The sequence below is a fragment of the Lepisosteus platostomus genome, chromosome 5, assembly GCF_059453375.1.
Source record: "Lepisosteus platostomus isolate fLepPlt1 chromosome 5, fLepPlt1.hap1, whole genome shotgun sequence".
In the NCBI taxonomy this organism is placed as follows: Eukaryota; Metazoa; Chordata; class Actinopteri; order Semionotiformes; family Lepisosteidae; genus Lepisosteus; species Lepisosteus platostomus.
The window spans coordinates 53,048,429-53,068,622 of record NC_142615.1 but is presented as its reverse complement, the minus strand read 5'-3'; the positions used below and the strand labels follow the sequence as shown (position 1 = coordinate 53,068,622).

The 20,194-nt window shown below is 40.2% G+C and overlaps 4 non-coding genes across 4 annotated transcripts; 2 read left to right on the top strand and 2 right to left on the bottom strand.

The window, feature by feature from the left end:
- Nucleotides 1-7,991: 7,991 nt before the first annotated feature.
- trnat-cgu (transfer RNA threonine (anticodon CGU)) lies at nucleotides 7,992-8,063 on the bottom strand. Its single transcript has one exon. It is a non-coding gene; the product is annotated as a tRNA-Thr (tRNA).
- Nucleotides 8,064-8,793: 730 nt separating this feature from the next.
- On the top strand, nucleotides 8,794-8,887 carry trnai-uau (transfer RNA isoleucine (anticodon UAU)). Its single transcript has 2 exons — nucleotides 8,794-8,831; nucleotides 8,852-8,887. It is a non-coding gene; the product is annotated as a tRNA-Ile (tRNA).
- A 4,439-nt stretch (nucleotides 8,888-13,326) lies between these two features.
- On the top strand, nucleotides 13,327-13,408 carry trnal-aag (transfer RNA leucine (anticodon AAG)). The gene has a single exon. It is a non-coding gene; the product is annotated as a tRNA-Leu (tRNA).
- Nucleotides 13,409-18,994: 5,586 nt separating this feature from the next.
- trnal-caa (transfer RNA leucine (anticodon CAA)) lies at nucleotides 18,995-19,107 on the bottom strand. The gene is made up of 2 exons: nucleotides 19,070-19,107; nucleotides 18,995-19,040 (listed from the first exon to the last, which is right to left on the bottom strand). It is a non-coding gene; the product is annotated as a tRNA-Leu (tRNA).
- Nucleotides 19,108-20,194: the final 1,087 nt, after the last annotated feature.

Here is a 20,194-nt window from a genome sequence, read left to right as displayed (position 1 = left end):
GTCTTGAGATATTTTTAAATTGATTTACAGTATTTGAGAGGTATGTCTTAACACCGATACTACAGTGCTTAAGTACTGCTCATGTATATGTTTCTAGGTTTATATTATGCATTTCATACGGTCAAATTACTTTTGAGCAACTAATAAGAAGCGCGAAACGGTATGCGTTTTACTTTCGTTTTGTGCTGGGACCCGTGGATTGATTAGAGATATCAAGTACTGTACATACAAGTCATTTTTTAAATGTTGTAGTTCGTCTTGAAAATATGTTACGAGTACATCATCTATCAACAATTACACAGGTTCTGTTTCCATATTGTGGATTTTGGTTACTTAATATTATTTTCTAGATTTCACGTTGTGAATATGATGGGATGTCTGATGGGATGTTTCTAAAAATCCATCCTCTGTAAAACGTCTTCTCTAGTTGTCCTGCATATGTATTCGCTAATGAAGCTGTGTGTTCTGAGCCTGGATCTCTACATTTCTGTATGAACCAGCTTAGAGGGCTAAAGACAGCTTGTGTTTAAATTGACTTGATGTGACTTGTTCTGTGCCAAGTCACATTATTTTATAGCGTTTTTAAAGCGTTATCAAATACGGTGTTACTGTAGTTTACTGAGTCCCATGTCACATGGTCTGTGATTGAAACCTGTAAAACCGGTTTAATTCGTCACAGCCAGCACTCTTCAGGTGTGAGGGTCTTCTGCTCAGAATGAAACGCTAAAATGTTTGTGTATATTCCAATGGTAGTGGGGGCAGGGTGTGTGGGAACACCCTGCATTGGAGATCTATGTTCTTCACACCTGAAACATTTTCTCTGAAAGGATTTTCTTCGCAGTTTAACCGATCTTGTTACAGCATGTTACAGTTTACTATTATTAACCATATTAATTTTAAGTGCTTAATGTAAAATCTTGTAAAAATATATTTTCATTGTTCAAATATACATTAATATACATTAAGTCTGACTATCATATAATAAGTTAAATACAAAACTAAAGAAAAAATAGGGTTAAATATAATTCAAAATATTTTGCTAACAATGTTAACTGTTTATGAATAATAAAATGTATTAACTAAGGAGTAGGATGGCACAGTTGTTAGTATGTTTTTTGTTTTGTTTCTTTTTCTTAAATACAACAGTAGTACCTGATGTCTCAGTGGCTTTCAAAATTAAATTATGCATGCAAACCTGTGAACTAGAAAGATAACTAAGATATCCATCCATTATATTCCATAATATCCATGAAATATATGGCGCTGAAATACAGTATGTGTGACGCATAAAAGACACCAAGGGATTGGGTGAGCTCCCATCACAAAAAAAAAACTGCAAACCTGCACTACAGCGACCATAGTACAGTATGGAGACCAAGGCGTTTTACGGGAAGAGACGGGGTGCTTCTGACGCCCCAGCTTCCAAAGAGAGAAGGGTAAGCAAATACAGCAGACTTCATCTGAAATACGCGATTACAGCGCATATTACAAGGTATTATTGACGTTTTTAATTTTAAATTCAATTATAATTATTTCTTCGTAGCCTGTTCTTCAAGAAAACACCGCACGGGCGAAACGATCTACCACCAGGACAGTAAAAAAGAAAGCGGTAAGACGGAAAAAAAGAAAAGTTTATTTTGACTTCTGTTCCGCGACTGATGAATACTACTGTGTGACTTTATTTCTTACATGAATTATGTTATTTTGCCACAGGCCGTGGGTCTCTGCTCTCGGCCACTGGCCAGGGTGCCAACCTGTAGAAGCAGCACCTGTATGGAGACATTTCGGCAGCAGCGGGAGCATTACGATGCATTACTGGGGAGGATTGGGAGGCTAGAGTTCCAGCAGTCAAACAGTTGAGCAGCTGTCTCCCGAGAAGTGCCTCTCCCCGCCGCGCAGGCTGCAATGCCTGGCGGAAGCTCTGCCCCCCGCAGAGCACACACCGCCTCAGGACACTCCATCCCGGCCTCTCAGTTCACCACCGCGCAGGAATCTGTTGATGCTGTCCCCGCCGGCTATCTCCCCCCAGGAAGCACAGCGGAATTCACAGATGCCAGTGGGACGAATAATTCTCCCAGATGTCCAACTGCTACCCATCACCCAGGAGATGGAGGGGGGGTTGTACTTGCAGTGCATCGGCATAGACGGGAAAGCAAGAGCCGACCGCTACGCCGCCCTCGTGTTTCGATCATCTTCATAACGTGAAATCTAGAAAATAATATTACGTAACCAAAATCCGCAATATGGAAACAGAACCTGTGTAATTGTTGATAGATGATGTACTCGTAACATTTTTTCAAGAAGAACTACAACATTTAAAAAATGACTTGTATGTACTTGATATCTCGAATCAATCCACGGGTCCCAGCACAAAACGAAAGTAAAACGCATACCGTTTCGCGCTTCTTATTAGTTGCTCAAAAGTAATTTGACCGTATGAAATGCATAATATAAACCTAGAAACATATACGTGAGCAGTACTTAAGCACTGTAGTATCGGTGTTAAGACATACCTCTCAAATACTGTAAATCAAGTTAAAAATATCTCAAGACCGATTCTGGTCGTAATGAAACCATGCAAGGGAGTTTTTATGTCCGTTGCAGTTCTTTTGCAACATGAATATAATTATATCGTTATTAATTTCTTGAGATACGCGATTCCATATTATATTCCCTTTTAATCAAATTCTAAAAGTATGCTTGTTGACTCCGGTATCACGTTAGTTAAAGACTTCGAAGCTTACAATGTTTAGGGAGAAATGGAATACTGGTGTGTATTTTTTTCTTTAAAGTACCGAGACCAGCCATATACTGTATGTTTATGTTAAGATTTCCCTTCAGTGGTAAAATTAGATATGAATATTCAATACTTAAACGGGCACAGTTAAGACATTAAATATACATATACATATTGTATACAGTACAGTTTGCATACGGTAATATGTTTATGTTACGCGATTAAAAAATAAATACAACTGGAAGGTCCAGCACCACCATTATGTTTATATGGTTGTTTTTGTTGGTTGGTTGTTATTATGGTTATTAATAATACGATCTATAGTTGAAATCTGAGCCTAAATAAAAAGAAAAAGCAAGTGATTAGGTTTATGAGCAATCTAATTACTTATTCGTTTAAAACGCTATATAAAATAAAGTTTATTATTAATTTGCTGGACAGAGCGGTGAACATTATTATGCATAAGACAAAGATAACGATCCTGATCAGTTTAGAAATCTGTGTACGCTGTAAGGTTTTTACTTCTTAAACTTTTAAAATACACGTTTTGAATAGAAAGAAATCCTCTTCCTGGCACAGTGTGTATAGCACACCAGCACGTCTTTTTTCTCCAATCAGAGGGGTGTCAGATAGTGTCAACCAATCACCATTCTGCGTTGGGTAGCAACGGGTGACTGTTCTCAGGCGGAAGATGTAAACAGCTTAATGTTCGTGTTAAATATTTTTTTTAATTCAATTAAACGGGCACAGTTAAGACATTAAATATACATATACATACTGTATACAGTACAGTTTGCATACGGTAATATGTTTATGTTACGCGATTAAAAAATAAATAAATACAAATGAAAAGTCCAGCACCAGCTGGATTCAAACACACAACCTGCCAGTTGGTAGTCACGCACCTAGACCAGTAGGCTACAATACAGCTCACATGATCAGGCAGGCGAAACAGCCCTACACAGCCCTGCCGCAGTACACGGATATAATCATACCGTTATTAAATTTTTTAGATACGCGATTCCATATTATATTCCCTTTTAATCAAATTCTAAAAGTATGCTTGTTGACTCCGGTATCACGTTAGTTAAAGACTTCGAAGCTTACAATGTTTAGGGAGAAATGGAATACCGGTGTGAATTTTTTTCTTTAAAGTACCAAGACCAGCTATATACTGTATGTTTACGTTCCAAAATTAATATCGTTTATGGCCTTCACACGCGTTACAGTATGCTCCTATTCTTTTTATGCTCAGCTACTAAGATTTCCCTTCAGTGGTAAAATTCAATATCTACAACGGGCACAGTAAAGACGTTTACAGTAAGTCTTTCTATGACAGACCAACGGACCACGAGTGCCCCTGTCGGTCAACCAATCACGCACCGCGGTACCCCGTGTCATCATACCTGCGGTATCTGTACCGCGGTGTCTGTACCGCGCACTTTGAATGGCTGCATCTGTACCTTGCACATTTTGAATGGTTGGATCTGTAGTTCTACTCAGTTTGGTGAATTCTTGATAAACCAAACTGGTGCCCTCCCTCTAACTCACCATTCCTCCCTTATGGTAGTGTATGCAGAGAAACCCATGTATATAAACCCATAGGGTCAAATGCGATGGACTTCCCGAGTTAAAACACAGCCGCGTACTAAGTTAGTATGGTACATTCTGGAGATCATCTCCCGCTCCAAAGTTCAATTGCAGCAAAAAATATGTGGAACAAAGTTGGAGCTCAGCTCAACTTGTGCTTAATCCGCTTCCAAGGGCTCGGCCTTGTTGTACTAATTAGCCCGAACTGGAGAGGACTGTACATCAGAACACTTCTGATCAGTAGAATATGTAGGCCACATTAATATACAATTACTTTTCTGTTTCTCATTTATATTCAAACTCAATTTCCTGACAAATCAGTTAGTTTTTAATTTAAGAATTGCATTTAGGCGACAATTCACCTGATGAGGCTACATAGTTATTAATGAGATACCCAATTATAATTAGTCATGAAACAAATGAGAACAGCAGCTGTGCATTTGAAATTAAACGCTACTGTATTATTGCAGCATTAATTTTGTTTAACACTCCAGATGAATAAGCAGACATCATTACAGCTAAATCATTACAAAAGACACTGACTAATAACCAGTAAAGTTAAGTTTTATTTTTAACAGAACTGGAAATTAAACTTATAAAAATACTTGAGCAAAAAAAAAAAACACAACAATTGTTCCTCTGACCTTCCAAGCATTTTTTTAAGGCAATACATTTCTTTAGCAGGGTGTGCCTTGTGCTTACTTTTCAGAACTTTGATTTTCTCTCTCTCCTGTGTCAGTTCAGATTAAGTTCTTTAATCAGTTCCAACATCTTCCTTTCGAAGGGAGGAAGTGCTTGCTGGCGTGTTGTTTTGCTAACTCGTGCTTATCCTTTATGACGGTATCTTCTGACACCTGTGCACAATCCAACAACATTACAAGACCAGCACTATAACAGGAGTCATAAAAACACAAGAAGCCACATTGAACAAGCTTTCAGAATTGTAAAACAACGCTTTGCTTGTCTGTCATTTGGTTTGCATACCAGTCCATCAAGAGCTAGCGCAACCCTGGCTGTTTCAACACAGTCATTGGATCACAGGACAGAAAAGGGACTGTAAACCAACATAAATCACTTAAGATGCTGAGTTTTTTCCTTTAACATGCTTGGGTGCCACCTATTTCCTCCTCATCCCTGCTTTCCTCCTATAACCACAAATACGAGACGCATCACTAAAATATTTAACAAATCTATCCAGTTGACTCCTCAATTTTATAGAACACATTAAAGGCTCACACTACATTTATATAAATAATAGCTTAAGTTCTGTTCTCTTCACTTCCAATGAATGGAGAAAATTTAAAAGAACAGTAGTCTGTCGTTAAGTGAAGGGAGAATGTGTGATTAAGACCATTAAACTGTCTGGTGATATTGCTGCACGGGGCGCAATATCACAATAGAACACGTTACTGTAAAAAATGTTAACATTCGTGAATGAGTATTTTTTTTTAATTATACCAAATGTCCGTTATAAAAATTTCTTTATAAAAATAATCTTTAGTATGGGATCAATAACCGCGCCTGAACAAATATCGGAAAGAATCGCCTGTCACTAAGGTATTTAAGTAAAGTAGAGATATAATCAGAAAACCTACATATAGGAAATGTTAGTTACTTTGTATGTGCTTTAGCGTTTTCTTTTATATACCGAAAAAAAGGTTCAAGGCGTTCTAATCGCTGTACTCCTCGTAGATAATCTCAACGAAATCACAATACAGTACAGGACACGCAGTGAGAAGCTCACGCAACGAATAGTCTTGAACATGCCAAGCGTAAAGGCACACTGCACATCTGCGAAACATCACATCCTAGTTTAGTTACAGTGAGATTATAGACTGGAAGCTAGGAAGTCTCAGATCACTTTTTTATTAAATGTTCAAGCAAACCCAAATACCTTTGCAAGAGACATTTCAGAATCCCAGTCAAATCCAGTATGATTGCTGGATCCCTCGAATTCGACAATATCACAGATCTGCAGTCCACGTTGTGCAAGACATACCGCCCAGAGCATTTCTAAGACAGGAAATACATTTTCGTTTCGAAAAGAGATATACTGTACGTAGAGTGAAATGGTCTGGTACGAGTCCTAAGTTTGAATAGTTCAAAATAGACGAAAAGGGGTAATTACAGACTCTTTCGAAATGTAAGAACATTAAAGCTGTGCGGACCTTATCTTGATTTACCTAGTTTAATCGTTTTCAGAAAGTGTAATTTTATTATTTTATGTACCCTTGACGATTCTACTGATGTTATAAGTGCTCTTGTTTATATTGAATCTATTTTGTTGTTCAAATAAAAAGTAAAAAAAAACATTCCGGATGCGTCTGCTGTAGAAATAAAATGACATCAAAGGCGTTGTACGTAGAGTTCTGAAGCCTGCTCCACAGAAGAACTAGCTGAGATGAAACGTTCGATATTCTACTGACAGGGCTATTCCCATCAACTCAGTTTCTTTCTGAAACAACGTTTTCCAAGAAAAACTTACACTTTGCAAAATTTGAAATAAAATACTTGCTTAAAAGTGCAGATTATTTTTTTCCCAAAAACTGTAAAAGGAGAAAACCGACCCGTTGGAGTCTCTGTCGTACCATTGCTCAGTGCGGTCAGGTCGGGACTAAAACGATAGTAAGGTGCTGGTTCAAGCACATCTAGGCACGCCTTTCTCACTGTTCCACCGTGAACATCATCTAGAGAAAAAGTGGCATGTAATGTTTAATACATTATTGGCCTTATTAATAATTTGAGGGAATATAAATGCTTTGCATGTATCGAATTACAGCACGTAACAACTGAGTACCTGAGTCGATATCACCGGGCAATTTCCAATAACGACCAACATCAGAAAATTCAAGAAAAATAAGATTCCGTAATGTAGGGCGGGAGAATTCATTTATACTCCTGTTGCATCTTGAGCTAAACTTTTTTTAAAAAAAATATGACGCAGATTTGCTCAAGATACTTGTAATCGCCTTAAAGAGAGTTTTCATGAAAACGTACATCGGCTAGCTCTCCACTGTTAATTGACAGAACTTTTGAAGAAACTGTTCTTATATAAGCAACATACAAATGACACATCTTAATGAACATGAAGGGAAATCTATGAAGTCCGTTTCCGCCAGGGAGTAAAAAAAAACGCGCTATGGTATCTCATTGTATGTCCTTTTTTACTTAAAAAAGAAACTCTTCTTTAGCTCAGCTGGCAAGACCTGGGTTCGAGCCAATGCAGTTCGAGCCAACTAGGGTGGGAGCGGCGAGGGCACAAGCCCTAGAACGCGAATCCGTTACGATAACAAAAGGGCAGACATTGAAATATGGGCTATTTCGAAGTCGCAAATGTGAGATATAAAGTAGGAATTCTGAGTTACTAAGTCGCAATTCTGAGTTGCTAAGTCGGAATTCTGAGATACCATAGCGGTTTTTTTTTACTCCCTGGCGGAAACGGGCTTCCATAGAAATCCGGGTTGTGAATAACAACTGTCACTACACACGACTGAGTTCTTGAGGCTGGCACCTAAGACAACTCAGCCATCCTGACAAGCAGTGGAGGATGCCCGTTACTTTGTCAAAGGATTATTAACTACTTTTCTTTTCTTATTATTACAGAGATTTCTACATTGCAAGACAATTGACGATTTAGATAAAGGTATATCTTGGCACGCAAACCAGGCACGGACGGGGTTTGAACCCGCGCTCTTCGGTTTACGAAACCGATGCCTTACCACTTGGCCACCGCGCACACAGTTTAGCTTTTTTTCCCATCGAGGCTAATACATTTTGAAAAAAAAAATCTGTGCGCAAATTGCAATGGCAGGAGAAGTAAAGAATATAGTTCTTCTGTGGAGCTGGCTTCAGACTCTGCTTATAGCGCCCGTCAAATAAAATAGATATTTTATTTTTACAGGAAGACGCATTCCGAAATGTATCTCTGCAGTTTTAGAAAAGTTTTGAATGGTATATTTTATACAACGCACAAACCGTATTCTAATTGCAGACTGCAGATCTGTGCAGCAATCGTACTACATTTCACTGTGATTCTGAAATACTTCTAGCAAACATATTCAGGTTTCCTTGAACTTTAATAAAAAACTACTTCGCTTTCAGTCTCTGGTGTTACTGTAAAATCGGACGTGATGTTCCGCAGATGTGCAGTGTGCCTTCTTGTCTTATTCAAGTTTACTTGATTTGTGAAACGAAAATACAAACTGGATAGTTTCAGACACATGAAGACTCATAAATGTCACTACAAATGACAAATTTGTAGTGTAAATCCGCCGGGCTGATTTACGTGTCTGACCATCTCTCTCCTCCCACTTCTGCAGTGAGCACTATTTTTTCATTTTCTTCCCTTGTAGTTTCCTCGCTCTTTTACTGTCCCTTTCTCCCACGGAGAGACGGAAAACATGCCGAAATCGTTTTCACCCTGTGTTTGTGCAACGTCAGTGTGTGAAGGGAAAGTAATCTATGTGGCTCCAGTGGCGCAATCGGTCAGCGCACGGTACTTATACAGCAGTGCACAGCGGAGTCATGCCGAGGTTGTGAGTTCGAGCCTCACCTGGAGCAGTGTGGCCTGTCTTTAGCTACCGAAAGCAACCGTCCACTTTAGATACTGTTACTTATAGGTCGTCCTTAACACCTTATCTAACGGGATTGTAGCTTGTTAGGTGTTTGCTGGAGATCCAGTCTAAATTAACATCAAAGGAACAGGTAAAGGTTTATTCCACGTCACACCCGAAGAAGGGTCCACGTTGTGTTTCCTTCTCCTTTCAGCATGGAATAAACCTATACTTTTTTTATTAGTCCCTATACCTATACTTTTTCCTTTGCAGCTGACGCAGGTCACTACTTAAATTCCCATCAGCTGTGGACCCCCAGCTGATCTCTACACAGATAGATGAGAGATATCTTCTTAGACGAGAGGTCTACTGGGACTAAGGGAGCACGATGGGGTACCGAAGACTTGAAAAAGCTCTCGCATTAGATTCTGTTTTTGTTGTTTCCCAGATTTGTTTTTAATGTTCTTTTTGTTTTGAAGTTGTTCCTTTAAGTATTTGTTTATTTTATTTTCTGTAGTCGTTAGACTACTACAGTGATTTACCTAGGTTCCCGGAAGGCTTCTCACATCGTGGTTGTTGTGTTTTTGGGTTACAAGTATTTTTTTTCTATTGATAGGACCCCACGCATTACTGTGGGACTAGTTAACTTAAGTTCTTACATTGTACCTGAAATTACCACATAAACTACTTCTCTGTTTTTCTTTTTTTTAAATAAAGGCACAAATGATGTTTTTTTTTTTCTTGCAGCTGATTGGCAATGACCCTACAACGGGTCATTGCAACGAACGTGGCTGCTGAAATTTGTCAGCAGCTCCATACTAAACCTGTTCTCAATTGCAACAAACCTAAAATAACATATGCTGCCCATTAGATGTTACCGATGTAGGAGACTAACTTAAACCACCTCTTCACAGGGTTTATGTAGTTCAGTAGAGGAACAGTTGATCGCATTTGAACTGTTCTGAATGTAGTGGAAATAATATAGTCACAAAGTAACGAACATACGCACCACTTGCTTGAAATATTTACTGTAGCTAAAATTGTTTTCTAGACACCACAACTATTCACAATGAATTTGATTAATACATGTCTTTATTAATAAAAGTGTAATTTATTAATAATTAAGATTAATGTATATCTTTATTAGTAGCTGTATTACCGGTAATGCATGTACAGTCCTTAATATGGGATAGTGAACTTTCAGGTATCCTGGGGAGGTAAGAAAACTGAAATGAAGGAAATACATATTTAAAGGGGGTGTAAGTCTTAAATGTGTTCTGTTACATCTGGGTGTTAACTGAATAGATTGTATTACTTATTGTGATTTGACACATGTCTGTCTCAGGAGACAGCAGAAAAATTGAGGAATTTGCAGGTACAGAAAATAACTTGAACTGAACAGGCAAATGTAAGGTTATGTTAAAGAAAAATAAACTTAGTCACCTTTTTCAACATGATTATTTAAGACAGTTTATCGGAACCGTATCTCTCCTCGATTCTGTGGCTGTGGTCCAACAGTAACGGTGGTGAAACAAGCAGAATGTGCGGAAAGAATTGGAGACGTAACGGGAGACTCATCCAGTCGATAGAAGGGTTGTGTACGCTGAGAAGTGTAGTTTAAAAGCTTAACGAGCCAGGGAGGAGTCAAACCTGCAATCTTCTGAGCCAAAGCCAAACACATTATCCATTGCACCACTGGCTCTGATACCCTAAAGCCACCACTGTGAGCTTTGTGCTACTATTAGTAATACTGTAGCACTCCGGTGTTCACAACAGCCCCCCACCACCAGGAACTCAAACCCAGGCTTCCTGCATCACTCAACAGGGACCTAGCCTGTTGAGCTAAAGAGCAATCTCCCTTCAGTCCTGCGGCTGTGGCCCTGCTATTACAGGGAAGGGCAGTGACATCACCGCTCTGGTAAGCCGGCTCTTACACACTCAATGGCGGCCGTATGCGTTACACTCTCCCCCGCTTCACTCACCAACCTCAGCAAAGGGCTATCCCATCCCACTGCTGACACCAATGTAACGCTCCAGGGTTCACATGGGCATCCTCGCCACTGCCACATCAGGTCAGTCCCCCACCGTCGGGGACTCAAACCCAGGCCTCTGGCATCACTCAACAGGGACCCAGCCTGTTGAACTAAAGGGAGACAGTCCTTAAGCTCCAGCGGCTGGGTCCCTGTTGAGCTATGGTGGCGGTCGCAGGTTTGAGTCCCCGACGGTGGGGGGCTGACTTAAGTGGCAATGGCAAGGGTGCCCGCCTGAACCCCCAACCATTACAATACTATACATCGCTCCGGTCCAAATTTTCTCAATTAGATTCACGTGTTTTCTACTTGTATTTAGCTACTAGGTCTTTCATTTGGTCTGTTTTAAAAATAGCATCTCAAACGATTTTATGTGTCATGCTGAAATTCACACACGGGGGTTGTCACATGAAAGACAATCACAGATAAGATGTTGCGTTTAAAGAGAAATCCAGAGTGGCAGTAGAAAACAAGGCCTTATACACGAGATGCAAGTGCTCTACCACTGAACTAAACTGACAGGCACTTTTACCTGCGGCTCTTTAATTGAGTTAGGGAGAGTGAAGGGTCTACACAGTGTACAATTTAAAGGTCGAAGCAAGACAATCTGATGCGAGGAGAATTCACAAAACGAGCCTCTGCTTTATCGTTTACTGAGCTTTCAATGAACATCTAAGTGAAAGACATATTCACTATTTTCACTTTTTGTTTAAAGAACACTTTTATCACGTTCTGCACTCCCGATGGTGTTTAACGGTGCTCTTTTCTACACTCCTGATTTGAGGATCCCCAGCTAAAATATTTTTTAAATACAACAAAATTCCGATATATTGAATAGTATTTATGTTTACATTTATATTCACTCGTGCCAAAAGCTTGTGTTCTCTGCATATATCAGGATGTGGAAAGAGGCCCAATCACATCTGGAGTAGATAGTATTTAGGTCAAAGCTAATTCGAAGTGCATATCTTGGTGTGTTTGAATTACCTACATGTTTGACTGAAGGACAAGCTCACGGTGCCATAAAAATTGACACTCGTCATCTTTTCTTCTATATTCACAAGTTTTACGCTAAAGACAAAAAAAATTGTTGTCGTTTTCATGCCAGCTGGCACTAATTATTCTGCACTGACAGGGAAGATTAGTATTTTATCTATCACAATATGTGTGGAATTTGTTTTTAAAAAAGTTGTTCCAGAAATGAACACTTCCATTAAAGTTAAGGCAGACACCTGTTGCTGTCCACAACGACCAACTCTGCATGGCAAGAGAGGAAGAAAAGCACTGTGGTGATTTGAACCCAGAAGACAGGAGAGCTTCCTTCATCTATGTTTTTTGCGTGAAGGGGGGAAACCATGCGTGTGCTGCAAATGATCTTAGAATCGGAATGCTGTCCCAAATATCCGATCCGAACAATCTGCTTTACAGAGGAGCTTATCGTTGGCAAATTGAAGACCAGGCCGACCTCTTCTGTGACTCTTGAACACTGAATCTCAAGATTGTGAATTCAAGCTCCACGCTGGCGGGAAATTCCATAGGTAATGATCACATTTTCTTGCATGCTAATCAAAAGAAATATTAAGAAACTTTTCCCGATACCAGTTTTTTACAAAAGTAAAGGCACACGGCACATGTGTGCCACATCACGTCCGAGTTTAGTGACAACTACCTCAGAGATTGTCAGCTGGGTTGCTTGAACCTTTTTATCAAAGGTTCAAGCAAACCCGAATACTTTTGCAAGAGACATTTCAGAATCCCAGTCAAATCCAGTACGATTGCTGGATCCTTTGAATTCAACTGAACTATAGCACAGATCTGCAGTCCACCATTAGAATACTGTGGGTGTGCTGTATAAGCCATACCGCCCAAAATAGTTCTAAAACAGGAGAAGCATCCTCGTTTAGGAATGTGGTATAAAGTGAAATGGTCTGGGAAGAGTCCTACGTTTGAACAGTTCAAAATAGACGTAAAGGGGTATTTACGAACTCTTTCGAAATGTAAGAACAAGCTGTGCGAAACTTATCTTTATTTACCTTGTGTAATCGTTTTTCATAAAGTGTAATTGTATTATAGCATGTGCCCCTGACGATTTTCTTGATATGTTATATGTGCTCTTGTTTGTATTGTATATAGTTTTGTTGTTTAAATAAAACGTAAAAGACAACTTTCCGGATGCGGCTGCTGTAAAAATAAAATGACATCAAGGCTGCTGTACGCAGAGGTCTGAAACCTGCTCCACAGAAGACCTTTATCCAGAGGTGTTAAAGAAGTCGAGATCTCGCCATGAGAGCGGAAGCATCTCAGAAAATGCAGGTGCAGTCGGTTCCACGGTCATAACGCCACTAAGTCGGGCGACGCGCAAAACCCACCCGGCTTCCTTCGGGCAAGTAATGAGACAAAGAGACAGCACACAGCGGGTAGCGTGGCCGAGTGGTCTAAGGTGCTGGATTAAGGCTCCAGTCTCTTCGGGGGCGTGGGTTCGAATCCTACTGCTGCCAGGTGCTTCTGTTGAGACCTCCTTTCAGCTGGCTTCAGATGAAAGGGAGGGAACTACTTTTTGGCAGTCTCTCGAGAAACTAAGCAAAGTGTTTAAAGATACTTTCTCAGCTTGACATCAAGGCACAAAACAAAAACCTTCTTGCGTCCTCTCAACCCAAAAGCGCTTTGCCACTTTTTGCGTTATGCAGGGAAGGACGTCTGCCCAGATCACTTTTGTGTCAATGCAAATTGTAGTGTGCCCTCCGTTTTAATGTTGGCTGTGCTGGCGTGCTGCTTCTGTCTGTGAAACCTGAATGTTCTGCTTCTTCACACCGAATCGTCGGCGGGGGTTGAGCTTGTTAAATCTTTGTGCATAGCTCTCTTTTGGAAGTACTTTGTCCAAGGTCAAAAGCGATCGTGGGATTTACTTCATGCGTGCAAAAAGCATGCCTCGCACGACAGATTTAAATGGGGAATGGAGCCTGCTTCTTGCTGTTTTTCCTGTGGTTGCAGTTACAAAGTTGATCGTGCTTTCACATTCTGTTAACAGTATTCACTGGCTGAGCTTTATCAGTTGGTTCGTAAAGGAATCTCTGCTTCGGTTCCAGAAAAGTCATCTGTAGTGTGTTTTTTTCCGTGCCCATGCCAGTCTTTTAAAGCTGGTAGTAATGGCGGTGAAGTTAATTTTTTATCCTCTTTAAAAGAATAAGGACGGGCTGGGGCGAGCTCCATTTACCAATCTTTCAGCTTACCACCGAACTCGCGAACTGATTACACTGCAGAGCCACAGGCGCCTCGCTTTTCTCCATTCTCTGGGTAAGGGTGAAAAAAAAACTTTGCTGGTATTAGCTGGCCTGCTGGGAGTACCTCTTCTTCACTGATAAGCACGATTTGTGTTTCATCTTTCGCAAGCTGTATAGATTTCTTTCAAAACAAGTTGTTCCAGAAAGGAAACGAACACTTGCATTCACCTGAATTAAAAGGCATGGGATTTGCCCGTAAGGATAAATTCTGTACAATAAGACAGGAAGAAAGGCACTGCTGGGAATTGGACCCAGGATCTCTTGTTTACTAGATAGGCACTTTAGCCAACTATTCACAGTGCCAGCAAAGTGCTGTCCTTTGACAGCCACTTGGACACTTCTCAACTGTGGGAAGTTCCATAGTTAATGATCAAATTCACTTGCATCCTAATCAAAAGAAATATTAAGAAACTTTTTCTGATACCAGTTTCATAGTGACTTTGTAGGTGACATGTTCTTTATGAGAATAATGTTTTGTATGCGATCAATAACAGCACTAGAAAAAAATACCGGAAAGAAATGATCTGTCACTAAGGAAATTCATTAAATGAAGCCAAGACATAATCAGAAAATCTATATCAAGGAAATGTTAATCACTTTACATGTTCTTTAGCGTTTATATATATATACATACTGATAGACTGTCACGATTATAGTCCCCCCTCCTTAAGGGTGCTCCAGCCCTTTCACTTGTCTTTATTCTGTGCACCTGCTCCCTATCCCCAGCCCACCTTAAAAGCCAGGCGCTGACGCTCATCCGGGCTCTGCTCTGATTTCCATATCGTGCGAGTCCGGGACCAGGAAGCGCCTGGTCCTGTTAAGGTTTTAACCTCTGTTCCCGTTCCCGTTCCTGTTCCCCGTCCGCCGGTTCCGACCCGGCCTTCGTGGTTTTTAATCCTTCTTCTGATGGATCTCCTGGTTTTGGACTTACCCTTGCGTTTTGGATTTTCCCTAAGGACTACTCTCGGATTGTTCGCCTCGGCCACACCTCCCCCGTGCACCAGCGCACCTTGGACACGCCCCCTTGTCTTCAGCCCCGTTTTCATGCATGACGTTTCCCTAGTGTCTCCCCACTCCGTCGGACTGTCGTCCGCATAGGGTCCGGAAAGAACTGTTCGTTACAAAGACATTCAAGGCATTCTAGTCGCTGTACTCTAAATGAAATCACAGTACAGTACAGGACATGCAGTGAGGAGCTCACGCAACGAATACTCTTGAACGCAACAAAAGTAATGGCACACGGCACATCACGTCCGAGTTTAGTGACAACTACCTCAGAGATTGAAAGCTGGGTAGTTTCAGATCACTTTCGATCATAGTATCGAAGTGCCGTCTCCCACATAACCGATCCACAGAAGAACTGTATCCAGAGGTGTTAAAGAAGTCGAGATCTCACCATGAGAGGGGAAGCATCTCAGGAAAAGCAGGTGCAGTCGGTTCCATAGTCATAGCGCCACTGTCGGACAAGAGCAAAAGCCACCCGGCTTCCTCCGGGAAAGTAATGAGACAAAGAGACAGGGCATAGTGGGTTGTGTGGCTGAGTGGTCTAAGGTGCTGGATTAAGGCTCCAGTCTCGTTGGAGGTGTGGGTTTGAATCCCACTGCTGCTAGAAGTTTTTGTGTTACAACCACCAAGTGGAGCAATGTGTTAAAAGCTACTTTATCAGCTTAACATCAAAGCAGGGAGAAAAAAGTGTTTCTTCTTCTCAACACAAATTCTTGTTTCCACCTTCAGCAGGGAAGTTTGTGTACCAAGATCACTTTTGAGTCAGTGCAAATCACAGTGCGCCCTCAATTTTAATGTCGGTTGTGCTCCTTTTATCTGTGAAACGTTAATGTTCTGCATTTTCAAGTCGAGTCATCCTCAGGGGTAGAGCTGATTAAGTCTTTCTGCATAGCGCTCCATCAGAAATAACTTGTCTACGTTCCAAAGAGATTGTGGGTTTCACTTCAAGCACTCACAAAGCATACCTCACATGTCAGATCTAAATGGGGAATTTGTTGGTTACAAAGCTGAACGTTTTTCCATGTTCTGCTGGAGTATCCACTGGCTTGCCTTTATCAGCTGTCTTGGAAAGATAAGCTGTGCTTCGTCTCAGGAAAAATCATTAGTACTGTCATTTTATTCTGTGCATATGGCTGATATTTAAAGTATATAAAAATCACGAGTTCATAGATTTATCCAAATATCAACGGCACCTTGTAAACCTGTGATAAGAATTCCTTCAATACAATAGTTTCACTCCAGGGAAAAGGCAGGGAAACATCGAGAATTCTTATTTAAAGACAACATCCGTATTGGATTGCATGTCAGCAGGCATCACTCAGAATTCCTAATATGATTTTGAATTCAGTTTTGCAGTTCTTTAGTGTTTTACTACTTTCAGAGAGTCCTTTATTGACCTTGCTGAAGCAGAGAAGCGACATAATCACAAATGTGACCAGTTTTTCTGCTGTTTCTGGTTAATAATGATTATTATTTTGTATTTTGATTAGTATTTTTCGTAGCGTTCTTCCTCAGCTTTTAAGTTATTTGGTGAGCAAGAACCACTGAGAACGAGTCTGAATCAATCAAGAACATATACGGTACTGCTGTCCTGTGTACAACTGCTTCGTCCTAATTGAGCTTTTCAGTGTTGAAGAAGACGTTTCCAATTTTGATTGCTTGTTTCAGAGGATGTGCTACAAGATCACAGATTCATTTGAAAAGATTTGGAGATGTATTGGCTGGGATTCAAACCTGGCTCAATTGCATGAAGGCACCTATACTCAGCAACGAGAGGAAAGGAGAAGGGGCCAGAGGTAGTGTGGCTGAATTGTCTAATATGCTGGATTTTAGGCTCCACTCTCTCAGGGGCGTGGGTTTAAATCCCACTACTGCCCAATGTTTTAAGACCTTACTTCCTGTGATTTGTAATATGGTCAGTAAAAGCACTTTATGTAAGTATTTCTTATGTCAGCGTTACAAGTCACTTACTGCTCCACAGGTCCGGGGTTCAATCCCTGGCATCTTCAGGTGTTTTATATTACTGTACTCACATCGCAATCTTCTGTTGAGTGAGAACTCTTTGCTCGTGTTCATAGAGAGCCAGGTTTACCTTTTGAATCTCACCCGGGATTTCCTGAGAGATCATTCAGCGAGCGAGCCCTCCCTCTGGACTCCGCACTGAGCTGAAAGCTGCACGAATTCCTCACTGTGTGTCCTCTACTGTTACAGGTGGTCCAGCGTAAATGTGCAGCACAGTGATATGAACAACTTGAACTTTTTCTGTATGTGAAGAAAAATGCAAAAGAGCATGTAAAGTATTGATCATATAAAATATCCATGGTACAACTCGAGAAAAAACTGAAGCACAAAACAACGACTTTTGATGATTACAAGAGATTCAAGAAACACAACCGTCCGCAGATGGGTTCAGATCCTGAACGCATAAGTCAAAAGAACAAAAGCGAAGTAAACTCTCTTCATTGTCTTATAGTTTATGTAATTAAACATTTTTTTTCTTTCTTTATAATTTCTTACTGTTGATAGATGATTTATTGAATTTTAACAGAATCACAACTACAAACATTTGGGGTTAAACTTTTATTCACATACTCTAACAAAGAGAAACGTTAGTGTCTTCCAGTGTGTGAGCCAATTTCTAAAAAAATTAAAAATAAGTTATAGAAATTGAATTGTTCTACTTTTTAGGCTTGCATAGTCTTATTCATATTTCAGTTAAGCCTTTTCTTCTGTAGTAATTTCATTTGATATTAAAATTAGTCCAGATTTACAAGAACTTTGTAATAAGTTTCAATTTAGGAAAATCGTGCCCAGAAGCTACCAAAACTGGTAATGTTCACATAATGTGTAATGCCAAAGCAGCAGTTGGGGTGGGAAACAAAAGGCATTTCTTGGTATGAATCCTAAAACTTACATAGATGGCGTTCTAGGACTTCTCGCTTCAGATAAAGCTGTTAATACATCATAGATTTCTACTCAATCAATATCTGCAGTGTTATCACTACCGAACGCTAAATATAGATCCTGGCAATAATTCATGAGTTGTTCGTTAGAAAATTGTTTATGTTTTTTTAAAACATATTTTCAATACCAGACAAAAAGTCGAAAGTTTCAATTTCATGCAGCTGATGATATCTCTCTTCGATGGAAGTTATAAGTACAGTACATCCAAAATACTGCGGAATCAATCAGATTTACATGTTTCTTGTGGATCCAGAAGATCATTTTGAGATTTAAAACATGCCTGTCTTTTCTTTTTTCAAGGACGAAGAAGTAGCAGCAGTAGTAGAAGTTATGGCAAGAACGTGTTTAGAGTTCAGCACTTCTCATTTCTAATGCAGAGCCATCGAAAAGCACCGCCAGTGATAAAAGAAATTGCAGAATTGGTCTGTTCATGCTGCCTACACGCTTTGAATTGCTGGCATTTTCTGCAAGCGTTCCTTTTTGAGGGTTCATGAAATTCCTCACATTTGAGCCAACACTAAAATATTTCATTCGGGGTCGCCTAATTCATAGTGCAAACCGAATCTACAGGGGAATGCTGTGGCACATGAAGCCGTTTGTTATTCTGTTGTGAGGTGTGAGGGGCGGAATGCAAATCGAGTTGGTGAATAGAAAATGAAACAGGAGTCACTTCTTGAGCTACGAATTCCAAAAAGTATGAAAACCTGTGCATTTTAACAGTGCAGAATACTCACAAATTGCACTGAGTTGCTTGGTTTCTTCTGCTGCTTTTATATTTCAGTCATTCACTGTCAGCTAGCACTGGAACAATTCAAGAGAGGTAAAAACAGAAGCTGTCAGGAGTGGGATTTGAACCCACACCTCCATTTGGAGACCAGAACACCCAAGCCAGCTGGAAAGACACATGTCTTTGAGTCTGGCGCCTTAGACCACTCGGCCACCCTGACAAGCAAAAGCGAATGGTATGCTGAATGCACCAGTAGTTGACTAAACTGAGTTTCTTCCCTGAAATTATTTGCTTGCGAAGACCCAAGTTGCCTTGAATGGATCTTGGAAATCAAATATACGGATGGATTGTTATTCGGTTGTGAGTTTTGAGGGGCGTATTATAAATTGAGTTGGTGAAAAGGCGCTTTTTGTTAGTCTGTCGGGAGGCTGCACAAGGTGTTTAAAGGGAGAACTTCTAAAAGGCAGGCTCTCTATGTTTAACATCAAGAAAGATTTTTTTTCTCAGTGGAAATGCTCTTTGGCGCTTTCAGCTTTACGTAGAGAACAACGTCTGCCGAGACCACTTTTGAGCCAGTGCAAATGGTAATGTGCCACCAAGTACATTTAATATTGGCTGTGGTAGCGAGCTGCTTTTGTTTGTGAAGCTTTTACTTCTTTAAGCTGAATCATCGGCAGGAGTAGCTTATTAAATCTTTGCTCATTGCGCTCCATCAGAAATACCTTGTCCATGTTCAAAAGAGATCAGGGGATTTACTTCATGCTTTCACATGGCATACCTTACACGAAAGATTTAAATGGGGAATTGATTGTGCTTCTTGATGTTGTTCCTGTGGTTGCCTTGGTTACAATGGTGAACGTTCTTCCACGTTCTGCTAGAGTATCCACTGGGTGGGCTTTATCAATTGGCTCGGATAGGTCATCAGTGCTCCGTCTCCAGAAAAATAATCAGCACTGTCTTTTTTCTGTGCGCATGACCGTCTTTTAAAACATATAAAATCATGAGTTCATTGATTTCTCTAAATAACAACAATACATTTTAACCCTTCAATCCAATAGTTTTACTCCAAGTAAAAAGCAGCGCAATATATAGAGAGATGACATTCAAAGATTTCAACGTTCTTATTGGATTGCCTGTATGCAGATATCGCTCAGAATTGCTAATATGATTTTAATTCAGTTTTTCTCTACTACTTTCAGAGTCTTTTATTGACCTTGCTGAAGCAGAGAAGTGACATAATCACAAATGCAACCAGTTGTGCAGCTGTTTCTGGTTTAAATGATTAATGCGAAAAAAAAACAGCTCCT